The following is a 19,246-nucleotide window of genomic DNA, read 5'->3' as shown; positions in this document are numbered from 1 at the left end:
TTATTTAACACTGCATAACTAAATATATGAATATTTACTGACAGAACTCCAATGCTAAGTCCGTCTGTTCCTGCGTTTGAAAGTGAGGCATCCACAAAATGAAAATCTTACCAAGCTTCTGGTAAGGCCTCAAGATTGTCACCAATTCTATGCAAAGACTGCAGTGCATATGCATAGTTAAAAATGCTGTCCTCTTTGACTGTTCCCCAAGCAAGAAATAAATTTCATGTGACAATGGAAGTTGCTCAATGTCTGGAATAGCTTTCATATTCACAATAATTTCTTTACTGCACAATATTTTTTAACCAAATAAGGTCACAATCACAGAAAGAGGACTATCAAATGCCAAACAAAACTGTTCAACGTGAAGATCTGCAGAGCACTCTACTCGAGCTCTCGTGTCACAGATGGCAGTGACTAGATACCATGTACAAGGCAACGGACTTTTATTTCAGTTATAACAGCTGCACAATGTTTGGACATGCACTTGATTAGACTGGATACATTATCACATGGTTATCTTGGAAATGTAGCTACGAACCCACACCATCCATTCTCACAACTTTCTCACTATAAATTGCAAACCTGCTCCAATAAATTACAGCTCAATGAACACAAAACAAGATTCCTCTATAATGTCACTCAAGTCCTTTAAGATAGGTATTTTAACTCTTGCAAGCATTTAAAAAGACTTGTCATTTTTGGTTACTGCATTCATTCTTCCTCCAAAACATGGAATTGCCTGAATAGTTAACATGCACAATGGTTGGTGGATTGGATAGAAAGGGACCAAACTACAGAGTCTTCAGTCCCTATATGCACAATGAAGCAGGCCATATAGTTCCTCACACACATGCTGCAATGTCACAATTCACACAGTTTATTTGACCTACACATTACAGAAACATTTCACAGAAATATTTCCCATGCAAATTTGCGAGTACAAAGGGACACAAGGACACATTATCAAACACACATTTCTTTTCCTTCTAATGCAGAAAATATATCAACATGATGTTTTTCAAATTTCTTACCTGAATTTTGGACAGAATTTTCTCTGGGGCAACTAGCCTTACTAGTCAAGGTTACTAATGTATATTACTGATGTGGCATTCCCCTCAGAAATGACCAGTTCAAAACCTGGTAGGATGCTAGAGACATGGCAATAAAATTCCCTGTTGCTAGTACTTGTGCCAACATTCTGAGTTAAAATTAAAAACTTTTCTGTGTTGTTTCATGGAACAAGGGCATCATCCATTACTGTTGCCATTATTGCATCTGCTGGATGGCGATTACAATCCCTGCACGGTGCTGGTTTCAGTCTACCCAGCTCATGTCTTTTAGTATGAAACTGACAGTGCATCGGCCAGCTTGTATGGGTTCCCAACACTAAGCAGGTGAGTGCACTCGCAATGGGTTGATCGTCTGTCACTTTCTCAACCTGCTGGGTTGTATACCAGGACAGCTTGTTGCCTCTTCTGCACGACATCCTGCCTCAGTCTGCAAATTTTATTATTTCTTTTCCTTTATTATAATTTTTATTAAATATGTAGGGACTGGTGGGCAGCAGTTACAATTAATGTTTTAGTGTGTTTCAAGAAAGTACAGGTTACATAGAGTTTGTAACTTCAACAAGTTATAGCAGTCACACAGGTATGGCACTTTTTTACGATCAGAAGAGTTCATGTGAAAGCAATAATAATCATAGACTATCTTTATGTAAACTAAGGGAAGGCAATCACTTACCTATAGAGGACTGTGTCTGGCATACCTGTAATAGTAATGGTACATACAATTCTGTGGGTACTCTTACTAGGAAAAGAGCAAGAGCTCAAAAACTATTGTTCACTGTTTTCTATTATGTGTTTCTTTGTACCACGCACCAGTCCTATATAGCTATAGGTAAATGGTTCTCTCTCCCTTATTGTACTTCTTTTTCCATCCAGAAATTTCCATTACATATTTAGACAGATTCTTCATTTCTAAATAGAAGAAGTGAAGAATACACTGATGGAATTATAAGGACTGCATTCCAGTAGGGCAAACACACTTATAATTACAATGCATAAGTCAACTGAAGCACAAAGTAGTAAAACAACATCAAAGTCAGATTCTTTCCACTTAAGTCTAGGACACTGCAGACAGATGCTAGGCACCCCACAGCACAGTAGGTGTGCTGGAGCAATGAATACCGCAAGCAGCAGGCATAGTGCAGTGGGGTGGTTAGCAGACAGCTGTTGCTGCTGCTGCCTTAAGGTGTAACACAGCTGAGGTCATAAGTGTTCATGTCATAACTTTAAGTGGTCAATTACCATATGAAGTTCAAGTCGATAATACTCAGAGCCTAATTGGTTGCAGTAGATGGGTAGCTAAAAACAATCACTTCGCCTTCGAAGAGAATGCTCAAATGATTGAAAATTAAACTTTCTTCGCCAGATTATTACGACAAATAAAAAGTAAAACATGATCTCCAGCTAATGCTGTATCTGCTAAAATATCTGGTAATTCAGATGGCAAACATAGCTTAAAATGTAAACAGTTTTAAAATTAGCATTGGATCATAAAATGGCACACTGTCAATGGTTGGTTACAGTAAGCACAGAGTGGTGCGAGGTTTGCACTTAACAAATAAGTGTCCAATAAGCAGTCAAGCTGAAGGTCTCTCCTCATGACGAGAGGGGTGGGAAGTCCTCCAAGCTGTCAAGTTGTTCCCATATAGAGAAGACCAATGTTCATGCCAGAGGACCCAATGTGCCTAAGTGCAACACAGAGATCATCTGAAGGGACAGAATAGCTAAACAGCCTAGGCAGTCAGACTGCAGCCTTAGTGGCAACAGCAGCTTCATTCCTTGACACTCTGACATGAACAGTCAGTTTTAGCAGAAAACGTGTATGTTTGTCTAAATATTTATTACAGTGTCATGTAAATATTTCAAGTAAATCAGTGAAGTACATTATGAGATTTTTTTTTGGTAACAACATTAGATAATGACTAAACGCGCACACATACACACACACGATGATTAATGTTTAAAAACACTGAGGCGGCGTAGATGACACCGAGACAAGTAATTTTATACAAGACACATGGGGTCACAAATCATCATCCTCACCATCATCTTCGTTTCCCCTCTATTGAACATCTCGTTGGGTTGGGGTATCAATGGTACTCCGCCACTTTGATCGGTCTTTCCACCATTTGGTTCTATAGCAGGTTTCTCTTCCTGAAACTCATCTTTATTATATCAATCCATCTTGTTCTCGGTTTTCCTTTTGGCTTCTTGCCCTCAATATTGAACTCCATCATTTTTCTTGGTATTCTTCCCTCTCCCATCCTCTTCACATGCCCAAACCATTTTAATCTATTCATTTCAATTTTTTCAGTGAACTTCTCCACTCCAATTCCCTTACTAACATCTTCATTTTTCATTCTCTCCCTCCTCATCTTCCCTAGCATACTTCTCAGAAACTTCATTTCACTGGATTGCATCCTATTCTCCTCTCTTCTAGTCATAGTCCAAGTCTCTGAGCTGTAAATTAGTATAGGTGTGAAGTAAGTCTTGTATAGCACCAGATTGCACCTCATTGGCACTTCCCTTCCCTACACCAAGCCCCTCACACACTGGTAAAATGTACTACTCTGTTGTATTCTTTTGCTAATTTCTGTCTCCAAACAAGCATTCCCCATTAATACACTTCCCAAACATTTAAAGTTGTCCACTATTTCAACATCCTGTCCCTCAATATGAATTTGTCCCTCGCCCTCTCTATCATCTCTGGTTACCACCATGGTCTTGCTGTTCTCCACAGTAAATTTCATTCGATATTTCTCGACCTTATCATTTAGGATGTCTATTTTTTTGTTTGTACCTCCTTACTGCTTGTGCCCCACACCACAATATCATCCGCAAATAGTAACAGCTTCATCTTCCTTCCTCTATGGGCTTCTTTCATCTCTCTGACTGTTTCAACCATCACCATTATAAATAGAAGAAGTGATATCACACTTCCTTGTCTTAGTCCTGTAACATTCTTAAACCATTCAGTTCTCCGCCAGTGCCGGTCCCAAGCCCGGGGCCTCACCTTGCAAGTGGTGAGGAAGGAGGAGGGGGAGGAGTAACAACCTCGTTAAAAAACCTGGGTCCATCTGGATCCAGATGGTAGTACCCTGTAAGGGCCCCTCACCAGGGTAACAGGTGAAGACAGACAATGGTTGGAAAGCGGAAGAGGATTTTACAAGTCCCAACGGTGGAAAAGCAGAAGAACTGTCTTCGTATCTTACTTCCTGTAGCGTCTGTACTCCAGAGGGACAGCTACAAACAGCTGTCTGCTCTCCATGTTAGGAGCAGCCTAAACCCATACTGGCAGCAGCTCTAAAATTCCTTTGGGAGTGGCGACCCCATTGTAATAATAGCCTATATATGAAATGGTACTTCAAAACAGTTTCCCAAATGTACAGAAATATCCCAAAAATAGGTGAAAAATTTGAACATATGATGTCACCGGATGACATATCTCACTAAGTGCAGTGGTCGGGCCTGTGCCTACAGGGATGATTGAGTGATGCGGGCGTTTTATGTAGGCCCTCTGATTTGATTTTTAGCAAATTGTGTCAATTCTGAACACATTTTGTAAATGTGATCTGCTGTAAACATAGAAGTTTACTGTCCTCACTGTAATGAAGTAAAATCTGTTGTTATTTTGTATTTCTTTCCTTCTGTTCCTTTTTTTTTTTTGACATTATTTAGTACAGAAACCGTACGCCGTTTCCTAGTAATGACGGGATTTGGAAGCCTATACTCATCTACTAGTGACACCATACAGCAGACTTTTGTTGTACTGTACTTTACAACAAACCAGTGGAGACAGCAAGACCAGTAAATAATAAGTGTTACCTCAATGTAAACAAATAATTGTTTAACATAGTGAAAAATGTACTGCCTGCCAAATGCAAGACTCGAACCCTGAGCTCCACAAGCTAAAGCTGTGCATACGGACCCAAAGTCACACCAACAGTAATACCTGACTTGGGTTGGGACAATCAGATGTGACAGACCAACAGCCTCAATCGCTGCACATGCTGCGATGAACGTCAACTGGTGACGTCACACATTCAACATCTGTCACCCACTTTTGGGGCATTTCCCGACATTTTCAACCCCATATGTCTTAGATTACTTGCCTCAGTGTCATCTATGTCGCGTCAGAGCTTTTAAACATTAATAAGAATCACCCTAAGAAATATGCAGATGCAGCGCATGACTGAACATTTATTGGAGTATCATGTAAAAATTTGAAGTAAATCAGTCAAGCGCATGTGCAGGGAATATAATTACTCGAGGGCTGAGGGACGAAGACTGCAGCTTTGGTAGTGCCTCGTTCCCTAGCAGAGCGACATGACCAGGAACCCACAGAAACATCACACTGGCTCCAACAAGAGTGAGCAAGTGACAGTTTTCCTGGACTCACTGCACTAAGGGATGGGCGATGTACAACACAAATAGACTTTGAAGGGCACCAAGTGAGTCTGAGCAGAGGAAACAACTGAAAAGGCTGTCTGGCCGGATGTATTCTGTGGCCTGATACAGGGCAAAGAGCTCAGCTGTAAATATTGAGGAGTGTGCCGGAAGCTGATATCTGAAGACACGGGTGCCAATGACAAAGGCACATCCAACCCCACGGTCAGTCTGAGAACCATCAGTGTATACAAAGCTACTATCGCGAAGCTCCATGTGAAGGTCTTGAAACTGAAGGTGATAGACCAAGGCTGGAGTATTGTCCTTAAGAAGCAAATGAAGGCTAAGGTTAGCATGGGCTGCTTCACGAAGCTAAGATGGTGAAGGGCTCACACTCACCAGGAAAAGTGCAGGTAGTGTGCAGTTGGTCCACACAGCAGAGGAAGGGGTGGAACTGTTAAAAGAACTAGCTCATTTGCTATCGCCTTGCAAACGCATCTGTTTATAATGAATGCAGTTTGTCATTGTGGGATGACAGTTAAAAGCGCAGAGAGCACGTCTCCGTGCGCGAACTGCATCGCGGCATGCCTCAGTCCACCAAGGGACTGAGACATGACATGGTGAAAAGGAAGTGTGAGGAATGGAACTTTCTGCAGCAGTAAGGATAACGTTGGTGAGATAGTCCACCTGGTCATCAAAACTGGGGAAATCTTGTTCTTAGAAGGTCGCCAGGGAGGAGTAAAGCTGCCAGTCAGCCTTAGTAAGCTGCCATTTGAGCACGCATGCGGATGGGGTAGGAGTGAGCAAACAGAGAGCACACAAGAAATGGTCAGTCGAGTAGGTGTCAGTAAGAATTTACCACCCGAGACGATGGGCAGTTAGGCAGTGCAAAAGGATAGGTCCAAATGGGAATAGGTGTGAGACGAGTTGGAAAGGAAAGTGGGTGCTCCAGCGTTAAGGCAGAAGATGTTAAGTTGGTTAAGAAGGTCAGCCAAGAGGACACCTCTCTGGCAGGTCCTGGGAGAACTGAAAAGGGGATGATGTGCATTAAAGTCACCGAGTACCAAAAATTTGGGTGGTAGCTGCCTAATAAGCTAAAGGAAGTCTGCCCTGGTGACACTGAATGATGGAGGTACATAAATGATACAGAGGGAAGAAGTCAGGTGGGGAAGGAAAAGGCGAATGGCAACAGCTTGAAGATGAGTAGTCAAGGAGATGTGTTGGCTGTCAATGTCAATGTCACCCCATGAGATGGAATGCCGTCCTCAGAGGGAAGGTCAAAACGAATCAGTAAGTAATGTGAAATCTCAAAGCGGTCATGAGGGCACAATTTCATTTCCTTCAGGCAGAGTACAAGGGGACGCTGAAATGCTACAAGCAGCCATAAATCCTCCATTGGAGGAGAGTCATGATGAAGAGATGTAGTGGTGTCACCTCGGTGGCTGCCAAGTGACAGCCGGTGAAGAATCGCTACTACAGGGCACAGAAGGAGGAGGATAGTGCTCCATGGGGTCCAACATAAGAATCAGCTTGCTTGTGCGGTTGGTCTGTGGAGTCCTACGCTGAAAAACAGTAGGTGGTGCGCACCGGCGACACAGAGACCAGCCGGGTGAAGGTTTCATGTGGCGGCACCGTCGAAGAGAATCTTCGAGTCGGCAAAGGAGAAGACCGTTTGCCTTTGGTGGACTTCTTCGAGCCTTTCTGGTTAGAGGAACTCTTGGGTGTTGTTTGGCTGGAGGGATGGAGGAAGTCTTCACGGGAGTACTCTTTCTGGCCTACCGGTTGTGTAGCTGGTGGCTTTGCCCCTTGAGGCAAGTGTTTGACAGATTGTTGCACATCTGGATGGGAGAATGGCGATGCTACCTTGACACTGGGCAATTTCACAACCTCAAAGCTGAATTGGAGAGCGCATGTCTGCATGGCCATGTCCTTCATGGAATGAGGGGTAACAAAAACAGAACTATAGGTACCAGACGGAAGAACGCAGGTTTTACAACTAGCCAGTAACTTGCAAGTGACCGGATAAGGCACCGAAACCATGACACTGGAAGCAGCGCATCGGGTTCGGAATGTATGGCCGGATGGTGATAACTTCATAGCCTGCTTTGAGCTTGGATGGAAGCACCACACTATCAAAGGTGAGAAAGAGAGTGAGGGTGGACACTAAGGAGGAATCTACTGTTTTCATTACACAATGGATGGCAATGACACCCTGATCAGAGAGTTAAGAATGGATTTCGGCTTCTGTTAGACTGTCGAGCAGCCTAGTGTAAATTACACGGCGGGAAGAATTCAAAGTCCTATGGGCTTCAACACAAACAGGGTAGCCATGGAGAAGTGAGGCAGCAAGCAGTTGTTGCACTTGAGAATTGGAAGTGGTCTCCAAAAGCAAATGCCACTCCGTAAACGAGATCAGGATTTCATAGGGCCAGCAACTGCATCTAAACCTTTCTGAATAGTAAATGGATTTACTGTGGCGAAGGACTGTCCATCTTCAGTACGTGAGACCATGAGAAACCATGGTGCAGTGGCAGTCTTTGAATCATTAGCTTCATTACATTTACGTTTTGTAGATGCTGAGTGGGAAGAGGATTGACTAATCGCGAGGAAATCCCCCACGATTGCCAGTGTCTCGGATGGTGCACTCCTTTCAACTGGGGGCCCCCTTCATAAGGGGACGCAACCGCCTTAGGTGATTGTTCACACCTCACTCCCGAACACCTGGCAGAGGGACCAATTAGCAATTATGGAAGGTTATAGCTCAGGCCATCACCCCTCCCTATGCCTGGCCTGAAACAGGGGGTATGTGCGAACACTACCTGTCGACCCGTGGCTGGGAATTACAAGGTACCTAGTCACCTATTACTCATCAGACGCATAGGCCAGCCTTCAGGTGTGCACAGGGAAGAAGAAGAAGAAGAAGAAGAAGAAGAAGAGAAACCTCGAACGCCGAAGCAGAGGAATGAGAGCAAATGGGAAACGAAGAAAGGAAAATGGAGTGAAAAACAAAGGTGAGACTGTTCTTGTGTCAGAGACAGAGAATGCAGAGCATTCCCAATAATATCCCAGACATGTTCCCCAAGTGAGGAGAAAAAAAATAGCAAGAGGATAGACATGCAGCACAGATGGGAAAAAATGCTGCAAAGGCTGGGGCCCTGTGGTAGCCAGGCATGAACCCACCAGCGAGTGGCGAGCCCCCTGGGAAGTGCTTAAGACATGTGAACATTGTGTATAACATTAGCTTATAGTGGTATGCGTTAAGGTGACGATGACATATGTACTTGTCAGGGGATTTTAAAGACTGACATGTTGAAGCAAAATATTTTGCTGTATCACTTGATAGTGGCTTTAAGGCTGAATAACAACAGCAAAATAATTTCTACAGTAAGTGAAGAAAATCATGTCCTTTACAAAAATCTCATGTACAATTCAGTGTGAGACATTTGTAGGTTCAAAGCAGGCAAAACTGCGCTTTTTGAATGACTTCTACAAGTACTGGTGCCATCTCAGCTTATTATCCACCTTGATGCCTCTGAATTTCATGATGAAGTACTGTTTAAGGTGCATTCATTGATCTCAACTTTTTGTACCTGAAAGTAATTTTTATTTGTTTGGAAGTGCTTAGGATTATTTTATGTACAATTAAGAGTTTTGCTGTTTGATGCGAAGTTGGTGTACACTTGTTCCACTATCATCCTGATGTGCCTGGTGTGGATGTGTCGAAGCAGTTCATTGACACATTCATGTAATCTCAGACAAAGTTTTTGATAAGTTCTCTCAGGTCTTTGACAAATCAGGTCCACATCAAGAACACAAGTGGGAAAAGTATTCAGCTTCACAGAATACTACATTTTTCCCTCTTCCATTCCAAATTTGAACTTGTTCAGATGCTATCATTTGTTAATGTGTGCCTCCATTTTCAGTTGTTTAAGTAAGACTCCATCCACGCAAGAAGGATGCTTTAATGCCTGATATTTTAGTTTTCTTAATAAAATTTTATGATCTGCACAAAAGAATTGGCAATGTCACAAAAAATGTCAGCACAGAATACTTTTCTTATTTGAATCTACCACAACTGTGTTTGTGAGGTGATATGTTGCTTTCTGTGAATTTTTGTACAGAAGCCAAAGTAAGAAGTTAATAAAAGACCACTCTAAAAAAAAAAAAAAAAAAAAAAAAAGCTACCTACTGGAGGGAAAGGGAGATGAGTTTTATCATTAGATTTCACTTATATCTCCACTATTAATATTGCATTATTATGAAAAGGGAAGTTGCTATTCATCATATAGCAGAGATACTGAGTTGCAGATATGCATAACAAAACAAAATCTCACAATTAAAGCTTTCGGTCATTAAGGCGTTCACCTTTTCATAATAATGTTACATTCTGTCCTGGATTTTCCACTGTTCACTTTTAATATTGGCCTTTTAATGACTACAGCTTGCCTCATACACCAATAAAAAAGGTAACTTGAGGGGGGATAGGAATGATTTTTTTGTATCTCACTTAACAATTCAGCAGCCAAAAGTAATGTCTACTGATGGACTATGTTACACCTAAGATAATCAAATAGATCTTTTCTGTAGTTCATTCTTTGTCTGTGTTTCTGGTATTGTCAGAAAGAATTCAGGAGCCAAAGATTTGAATCTAACTGTTTCAAATTTGATACAAATGATATCTTGTTACACCCACAGATTGCACTTCAAAAGTATTTGTCAGATTGGTTGCTTAGTTTGGGGTATAAAGGGACCAAGCTACAGGGTCATCAGTCACTTTTTCCTGACGCAAGCAAGACTCAAGGTATAAAAACACCAAACCTAAAAAGAAAACAAATGGAATGAACAAAAAAATGGAGAAAACATACACCACAAGGAAAAGTAGAGGAAAGCATTAAACCCATAGAGCATATGGTCTGCAACACATTAAAATTTCCACCCCAAAAAGACAAGGTGATATGAACACATGTAGGGAAAAGACAATCACGAAAACAAACAAATGCAAAGAAAGTGCAACAGAGTTAAAATGGAGGGAGGATGGCGCTCTCTGAGAGAAGGCTAGATGCCCGTCCTTTGATAATATGATAACATCCCCCACCCCCGCACTGAAGAATAAAACGTCAAATAAATCTGCTGTTGAGGCATTGTCGCCCAACACTGAAGGTAGCGTGCTGAGAAAGTTAAAAGGCCACCGCAGAGGGGCTAAAAGTGGGCAGTCCAGCAAGATGTGGATGACAGTCATATGTGAGCCACAGTTACTCTGAGGCGGGTCCTCACGGCGGAGGAGGTAGCCATGTGTTAGCCACATATGGCCAATGTGGAGCTGGCAGAGAACCACAGAATCAATGCGAGAGGCCTGCATGGAGGTCTTCCACACATTCGTTGTCTCCTTAAGGGCACACAGTTTGCTGTGTGTACTGAGATTATGCCATTTTCTCTCCCAAAGTTGAACAACCTTGCGGCACAATAATGTTTGCAGGTCAGTTACAGGGATGCCGATCACCAGAAGTGGTTTCCGTGTAGCCTGTTTGGCCAGCCTGTCAGCCAGTTCATTTCCTGGGAGTCTGACATGACCTGGGGACCACACAAACACCAAGGAGAGACTGTACTGTTCCAGGGCCTGAATGGTCGCTGCCAAAGGATGGCGGGAGTACCATTGGTCGATAGCTTATAGGCTGCTGAAGGAATCATTACAGAGAAGAAACGACTCGCCAGGGCACGAGCGGATGCACTCAAGAGCACGAGAAATGGCCACCAGCTCTGCAACGAGAACACTGCAGCCATCTGGCAAGGAATGCTGTTCAATATGAGCTAACATGAACGTATGCGAATCTAACGTGACCATCAGCCATCGAGCTGTCAGCGTAAACCACTTCATGGTCCTGGTACATGTCAAGAATCTAGAGGAAGTGACAACAGAGAGATGTGAGGTTAACTGAGTCCTTAGGACCATGTGAAAGGTCCAGGCAAAGCTTCGGCCTAGGTGTACACCATGGAGATGTACATGAATGGACCTCAAGTGTAGGTGGTGAAGGCAAGGACTCCACTTCATACAGAACAGATCGGACATGAACCGCAGTCTTAAGCCCTCTGGGCCTCCGATGTGGGAGATGAACTGCTGTGGATAGGAAAAGGAGACGGTAATTCGGATACTCAGGAGAACTATGAATATGTGTGCAACGTAACTGGCATGCAGTTGTGCATGTCAGATCTGCAATGGAGGGACTCCGGCCTCCACCAGGATGCTGATTACCAGACTTGTCCTAAAAGCTCCTGTTGCCAGTCAAATGTCACAGGGGTGCACTGTAAACGCAACACTGAGGTTGCCGCCGAACCATAAACCAGACTCCTATAGTCAAGGCGGGATTGAACAAGAGCTCTGTAGAGCTGCACCCCAGTTGGTGTTGCTCAGGCAGCAGAAGGCATTGAGGTGCTGCCAGCACTTCTGCTTCAGCTGACGAAGCCACGTCAATCAGGTGTCAAAAACCAGTCCTAAGAATCGATATGTCTCCACCGCAGTGAGGGGATCATCATAAAGGTAAAGTTCTGGTTGCGGATGATTGGTACCACGCCGACAGAAGTGCATCACACACTACTTCACGGCTGAAAACTGGATGATGATGATGATGATGATGATGATGATGAGTTGTGTTGAGGGGGCACTCAACAACACTGTCATCAGTGCCCTGACGAAAAGTCAACATGAAGTCTCACGGGTGAGGATGAAGGCTGTCCCCACATGCAGAGCAGTTTATAATGTACTAAAGTCTGCCGCCCTTCCCCACCAGTTTAGGGATGAGGCCTGATAGTTCACAAAATTTCACCACCCTGTTAACACTGGTATCGGTGTCTGCGAGGACGGTGGGCAGATCTCCAGCGAGACGAAGGGCAGCCCTAATACCAGTATACAGGACACACGTAGCCACAATATGCTGAACTGAAAGCGGCACACCACAAACTTCACAGAAAGGTGGAGCCTCCCCCTGTAGGAGGAAGCCATGTGTGAAAGGGCTATGCCTGATGCGCAGTCTGGTAAGCAAAACCTCCTTCCAGCAGCAAGGCTGACACGAAGTCCGCCAAGCTTTTGTGGTCGGTTTGAGCGACCGCAGTTTGTTGTCTGACACCAGCAACCATTCAGTCTCCCACTGACATGATGTGTCTGTCAGAAAATGAGATAATGGCAAGCAACGGGATGGGACATTGATGGACAGCACCATCCCAACATGCTTCCTTGGCAGCTTTATCAGCCACGTCGTTACCCTGTATCCCAACGTGGCCAGGTACCCAGCAAAATATCACCTTCTTGCCACGCGCGTTGGAGCCACTGTAAGCATTCATGGACGAGCCGAATCAGCGGGTCTACCAGATAGATTTCGTGAAGCGCTTGCAGTGCACTAAGAGAGTCGGAACAGACAAGAAAACTCTTACAGTGATGTCTATGAATCCTCTCCAGTGTCATTAAAATGCCATATAATTCTGCATCATAATTTGTAAATTGTTCTGGAAGACGCACTTTAAAAACCCTATCAGAGAAAACCACAGAACAACCGAGAGCATTCCCCTGCTGGGATCCATCTGTATAAATAACGATAAAACTATGGTACCTACTTAAAATAGAAGAAAACAAAAGTTGTAGAAACCATATCTGGAGTTCAATTTTTCAGGTACTGTGTCAAGCTTAAAGTCACTTTGGGCCTCCGAAGACGGCAAGGCGGCAGTGCGTTCCATCCCCGGGTGTGTATTTTCATGCCTGAGAGATCCAGATCCTTGAGGCAGTCCGTAGCACGTATACCAAATGGTTGGGTCGCTTGGGGACGATTCCTGAACAGTCGTTCGAAGGTGGGTTGGATCACTGAACTAAATACGAATGACTGGGGTGACGCTGAGATTTTCAGCACCTGTTGAGCCAAAAGGATACGCCGCCGAATCCAGAGTGGTGGTTCACCAGCCTCTGCACACAGACTCTGAACTGGGCTGGTCTGAAAGGCTCCAGGCGATATCTGAATGCCCGCATGGAGGACAGCATCTAACATCCAGAGGTAGGAAGGACGGGCTGATCCAGAGACCACACTGCCATAGTCTAAGCATGATAGAACAAATGCCCTATAAAACTGAAGGAGGCGGGACCTGTCAGCTCCCTATGTTTTTTCCGCCAAGGAATTTCAAAATGTTCAACAACTGGAAGCCCTTTGTTCGTAGGTCTTTCAGGTGTGCGAGCCATGTTAATTTCGAGTTAAATAATAAACCCAAAAAGTGCACTGTGTCTTGAAAAAGTAAAATACGGTCCCCCATTGTAAGCCCTGGTTGGTTAAAACTCTGATGAGCACGATTACAATTGACATACACAGTCTTCTCAGGCGAGAACTGAACACCAGTTGTCTGGGCCCTAGTTTCCAGCCTCCTAATGGTCAGCTGTAGCTTCCTCGTCGTCATCGTAAGGTCAGAGGAAGAGAAGAAGATTGCAAAGTCATCCACAAACAAAGAGCATTTGACAGGGCTCCTGACTGCAGAAGAAATGCCACTGATAGCGATGGCAAACAATGTGACACAGAGGACAAGTGCCCCAGGGCATTCTCCTGAACACAGCAATCAGACATGGCATCACCAATGCGATAACGAAAATGCCTGTCCTCAAGAAAGGATTGGATCAGAAGTGGCAAGAGTCCACATAGTTCCCATTCATGAAGTTGGCGAAGGATATTGTACCTCCAAGTAGTGTCATATGCTTTTTCGAGGTCAAAAAACACACAAACTAAATGGTTTCGGTGCAAGGAGGACTCCTCTATCGCCGACTAAAGTAGAATTAAGTTGTCAAGAGTGGAATGGTAGCAGCATTCAAGAGTCTTACCCATACAACTAGTAAGGGCGACACTCCCGTAACTGTTAGGGGCGCTGCGGTCCTTACCTGGTTTCCAGAATGGAATTAAGATTGCCTCCTTCCAAGTTGTGGGGTACTGTCCATCAAACCAAATCTGACTGAACAAGAGAGGAGCTGACCTTTCACTTCAGGGCACAGATGACAAAACCTGGTATAACGGGTCTCATCAGGTCCTGGAGCAGTGTGTCTGGCTGCAGATAAAGCTGATTCCAGTTACCACATGGAGAATGGAAGGTTGTAGACTTCTTCATTACATGAGAAAAAATTGAGCTGCTTCATCTCTGCAGTCCAATGGAATACCTGAACAGCAGGAGCTTGTCTGGATAACTTAGTAACAGTAAAGAAGTGTTCAGTTAAAACATGAGCCATCTCTTCTGGCATGTCAACCAAGACCCCATTATTCGACAAGTCTGTAAGAGGATGTGGACTACCCTTGCCTGAAATCCGTCTTATTGATTCCCAAACGTGCGCAGCGGAAGTGGACCAATTAATGGAAGTCGTGAATTCCCTCCAGGAAGTGCTCTTCCGTTCTTTGATCACTCGCCTTGCATGTGCTCTCGCAGTCCTGAAGACATGAAAATTGTCTGTAGTTGGACACCGTTTGAAGTTCCGAAGAGCTGTCCGTCTGGCCCAGATTGCCAATTGACAGTCATCATCACACAAAGGTACAGGCCGTTGTCCAAGGTGGTTACTAGACCTGGGGATGGACTCTGTGGCAGCCCTTTGGATCTCATGAGTGATATAGGTCACCGCCTCTTGTGCACAATCCTTTTGTTCAAAAATAGCCTGTCGACTGTACTGAAACCAATTTGCCCTTTGGCTGGTCGCTGTCCCAGGCGGCAGATGAATCCACACTGGGAAAGGGTCAGTAGAAAGTAAATCTGGAGCCACTTCCCACTGAACTGAATCTGCAATAGCTGAGGAACAAAAGCAAAGATCAATAGCTGAAAGACCCTGTAGCTGTGGAAAAGTGAGTCATCTGACCGGCATTCAGAAGGCAGATATCCTCAGAAGGGACGAGTCGCTCGATCAGCTGACCCCTGGAGCAAGTAGTAGCCGAGCCCCACAGCACACTGAAGTCCCCCACAAGAAGGAATGGGCACGGGAGTGCCTGGAAGAGGACTACCAGTGTGCAGTGTGTCCGCATCCAAAGCATCATGGGGGGGGGGGGGGGGGGGACATGTACGAAGTGGTATCTGTTATCAAGAAAAATAGCCACTCAAACTTTAGCCCTGCCTACAGTAGTATCGTCTTTCCTGTATATGTGGTAGCCTCGTAATGTAGGTGTGTCTGTGACTAAGATGCGTTTCTTGTAAGCAGATGCAGAAAGGTTTATCATGGACCAGCAGCTGCAATTCTTCCAAATGTGAGCGATATCCATTCTAATTCCACTGCAACACAGAAATCCCTATGGAAGCCATTGGTTAGTGATGGTGGTTCTTTCCTTTCTCCCTCGGAGGCAGTGATTTACCGGGGAGGTCAGGGGGAACGTTACCGGTTCCACGTTCTTTAGTTCCTGCGATTGGGAGTCCGTATCTTCAAGAGCATAGTCGTCATTAAAAAGGGAGAGTGCTCATTGATCCGAAGGCTTACCTACCGCTTTCTTGGACTTAGAATTACTTTTAGAAGGATGTTTTTCTTTACTGACAGGAGGAGGAGGCTGCCGGGGTTGCTGGAATGGCTTATCTTAGGTTGCTTCTGAAGTTTGGGGAGTGGTATGTGGCTTAGGTGGTAAGGCTACTGCTGACAGCTTCCGAGCGACATCAGTTGCAAGTGGAGCGTTTCCACAACAGGTACAGCGACAAGTGCCATGTGCTCGTACTTGAATCTGTGGTCTGAGTTCGTGTGAAGGCATCACACTTAACTATTGGTGTTTTAAGGGCTGATGCAAAAGAAGTTGCAAAACCAGTGGTTGCATGGCTTTGTAAGCCTTTTTAGCTTCACCATAGGGTATGCATCTCTGTACTTTCAACTGTCGAATTTTCTTTTCCTCATTGTAAACCCCACACTTTCTGCTCAACACTGGGTGATACCCAGAGCAGTTAACACATTTCAGAGAAAGTGTACAACGTAATGTAATCGACTGTCGGAGATACAGTTTATTTGAAGTGAAAAGTACGATGCCACAGTAAAGAGTAAGGTAATTTATTACATTGCCAGAAAATGTGTTTAATTTATTTAATTGTGAATATGTTCTTTTATGATAAATAATGGACTTGTTTAAGATGTTAGGAGTTTACAAGGACAGTAGACCAAAGAATCTTGGAAGCAGGAATGTCTGCAACTTCCGGGCACATGTTTGCTTGCCCGCCACTTCTTTGTCAGTATTGGAGGAAGATGGACGTGCTTTTGTGACAAGTGTAGTATAATGGATTTAGATTATCAATGTTGATAGTGAAAATGGTGAAAGTACAAATAAATATAATTTTTACCTGAAAGTATTTCAGATCCGGTGGAGTCTATTTCAAACAGAAGAACACCCAGGCCATGCTTGATATTGGAAAGATTATTTTGCAGACAAAACTACAAAAACCCCCTAGACAAATGAGATCTGCAGTGTATAATCTTTCAGCAGCAACTAAAAAATAATTCTTGCTGAAATTGTGCTGGAACTGGTCGTATTATTCCCATTCAAAACCACGTGGTGAGAGTGTTGTCCTACCACAATATACTGCGTAAGATTCCACAAACAATTTTTCAGTTATCCAAGAAACAAGAAAGATAACAACCAGTACAACAAGAAGTCCCCGACTCATAAGTGGAGCCTCCACAATTGCCACACACAGCCTTCCCGTTACATCCTGTAATGGTATGGCCAAATCTTTGACATTTATAGCATCACATGGGGTTTTCTTATTAGTTCATTATTTCTTATCTACTTCTACACATTGATCTTGCCAAAAGCCGAGAAGCGATTCTTCTTGGTGTTTTAGCTCTCTGGGGCACTCTGGGTCACTCTGGGATGGTCTTTGGGGCACTCTGGGATGCTCTCTGGGGACTCTAGGATTCTCTGGGATGTTCTCTGTGGCACTCTGTGATGCTGAGAGGCGGATATAGCTGGCAAGGATATGTTTCGGTAATACGGGAGTACTAAACGTTAGAATAAACGTTGCCAATTTTTCCAATTTGCCACTAACTCTCCTCATATAATTCTGCACCTCCGTGACCCCCACATTCTTCCACTCTTCACGCAACTCCGCAGGGCCAACCTCCATTATATCGGAGCAGGTAACCATTCCCCTACTATAGTTAAGGGTGTTATGCAATTCAGCCTTGATTGGGTAGTCAACTAAGGCCTTACATCCCAGAAGCTTCGATATTTGGGTGGAATTAGTAGTTTCAACCAAAAGCGTTGCATTACGTAGTCATCTGACACTTTTCAGAGACCCAGCAGTACCTTCTAATGCCTTGTTAATATAGAATGGGGACATCTTCTCAAAGCTTCTCCCGTTTTGCTTGATTACAATGAAAGTGTTATGGCACACTAATGCCCTGTTACTATTACTCAGAGACTTCTTTTCGGGAGGACTGACCAACCTAGCTCTCTTTGAGGAGTGGGTGTAAGTATTGCCTGACGGTACACCCATCCTGTCAGGAGTAGCAGTTTCATGAGAGAGTTCTATAAGGATCCCACAAGACGCTAAGGAAACAACCATTGACCCAGGCAGAGCCCTGCATGTCTGAGCAAGCCTGATTCAACTGGGGTGCGGCAGGTGCCCCAGAGGTTGCTCACTAAAGACTGTTTCACTTCAACAGCCATTCACCTCCTCAGCACGTAGCACACCTTGAGGTTGAGGTTTTTTTTAATAAGAGGTGAGTACCTTCCTCGCAGTCCAGGCGGTGAAGCCAAAAACCCCATTCTCCGAAACACACAACATTCCACCGCTGCGCCACACGGTGGTCGTTGAAGTATAACCAGAGCTTACAGTGACAGAGGACTGGTGGCACTTACCAGTCCCCAGCTCAGGAACCCCAGGGTCGCCACACCCATACTCAGCAAATGAATGCTGAGCTCCTGAGGGGTGAAAACTGGAAGCTGTGGGCTACAGGCCATGACTGCGCCTTGTGTATGGCTCCCTGTAGGTGCCGCTCGGCAACACAAGTACTGGAGGGGCAGTATGAAATGCAAAAGTTGCCTGCATACAGAGAAGATGAGACCGATGCCCCCCCAGCTGCTGCTACACTGTTAATGGTCACTAATAATAGAGATACACTCAATACAGAGCCCTGTGGTGCCCCATTCTCCTGCATATGGGGGGGAATATGGGAGACAGAAAGTACGGGGCTACAGAAAATTTTGGATAAAAATCGGGAGCGGGCCCCGGAGACCCCACTCATATAATGTGACAAGGATATGTCGCCAGGTCATGTCATAAGCTTTTCGTGAATCAAAAATGATAGCAACCAGGTGTGGGTGTCTGGAAAAGGCTGTTCAGATTGCAGATTCGAGGGAAACTAGATTATTAGAGGTAGAGCAACCCTGGCGGAAACTGCCCTGGCATGGAGCCAGTAGGCCACGTGACTCCAGTACCCAACACAGCCGCCGACTTACAATACAGTCTAACAGCTTACAAAGAACGCTGTTGAGGCTGATAGCTATCCACATCAAGAGGAGAAGATGTCGCTTGTAGTCAGTTGAGAGATGTTTAATCATCTGGCTGTGGATGTGATCAGGCCCCGGAGCTGTGTCGGGGCAATGTGCAAGGGCACTGAGGAGCTCCCACTCAGTAAACAGGGCATTATAGGATTCACTGCAGCGTTTAGTGAATGAGAGGATGTTCCCTTCCAGCCGCCGTTTGAGTGTGCGAAAGGCTGGGGGGTAGGGGTAATTCTCCAATGCAGAAGCTCGAGCAAAGTGCTCGGCAATCGCGTTTGCGCCGGTACATAGCTCGCCATTTATGGTAACACCGGAGAC

At 44.5% G+C, this 19,246-nt stretch overlaps 1 protein-coding gene across 3 annotated transcripts in view; it reads right to left on the bottom strand.

Moving 5' to 3' along the window:
• The window catches only part of LOC126203182 (vacuole membrane protein 1), a 95,055-nt gene that overhangs the window by 63,901 nt on the left and 11,908 nt on the right, over positions 1 to 19,246 (bottom strand). The gene's annotated exons all lie outside the window — the stretch shown is intronic.

This window comes from Schistocerca nitens, chromosome 9 (assembly GCF_023898315.1).
Source record: "Schistocerca nitens isolate TAMUIC-IGC-003100 chromosome 9, iqSchNite1.1, whole genome shotgun sequence".
Lineage (NCBI taxonomy): Eukaryota > Metazoa > Arthropoda > Insecta > Orthoptera > Acrididae > Schistocerca > Schistocerca nitens.
The sequence above is the reverse complement of the archived record's forward strand: the minus strand, read 5'-3'. Positions and strand labels throughout refer to the sequence as shown.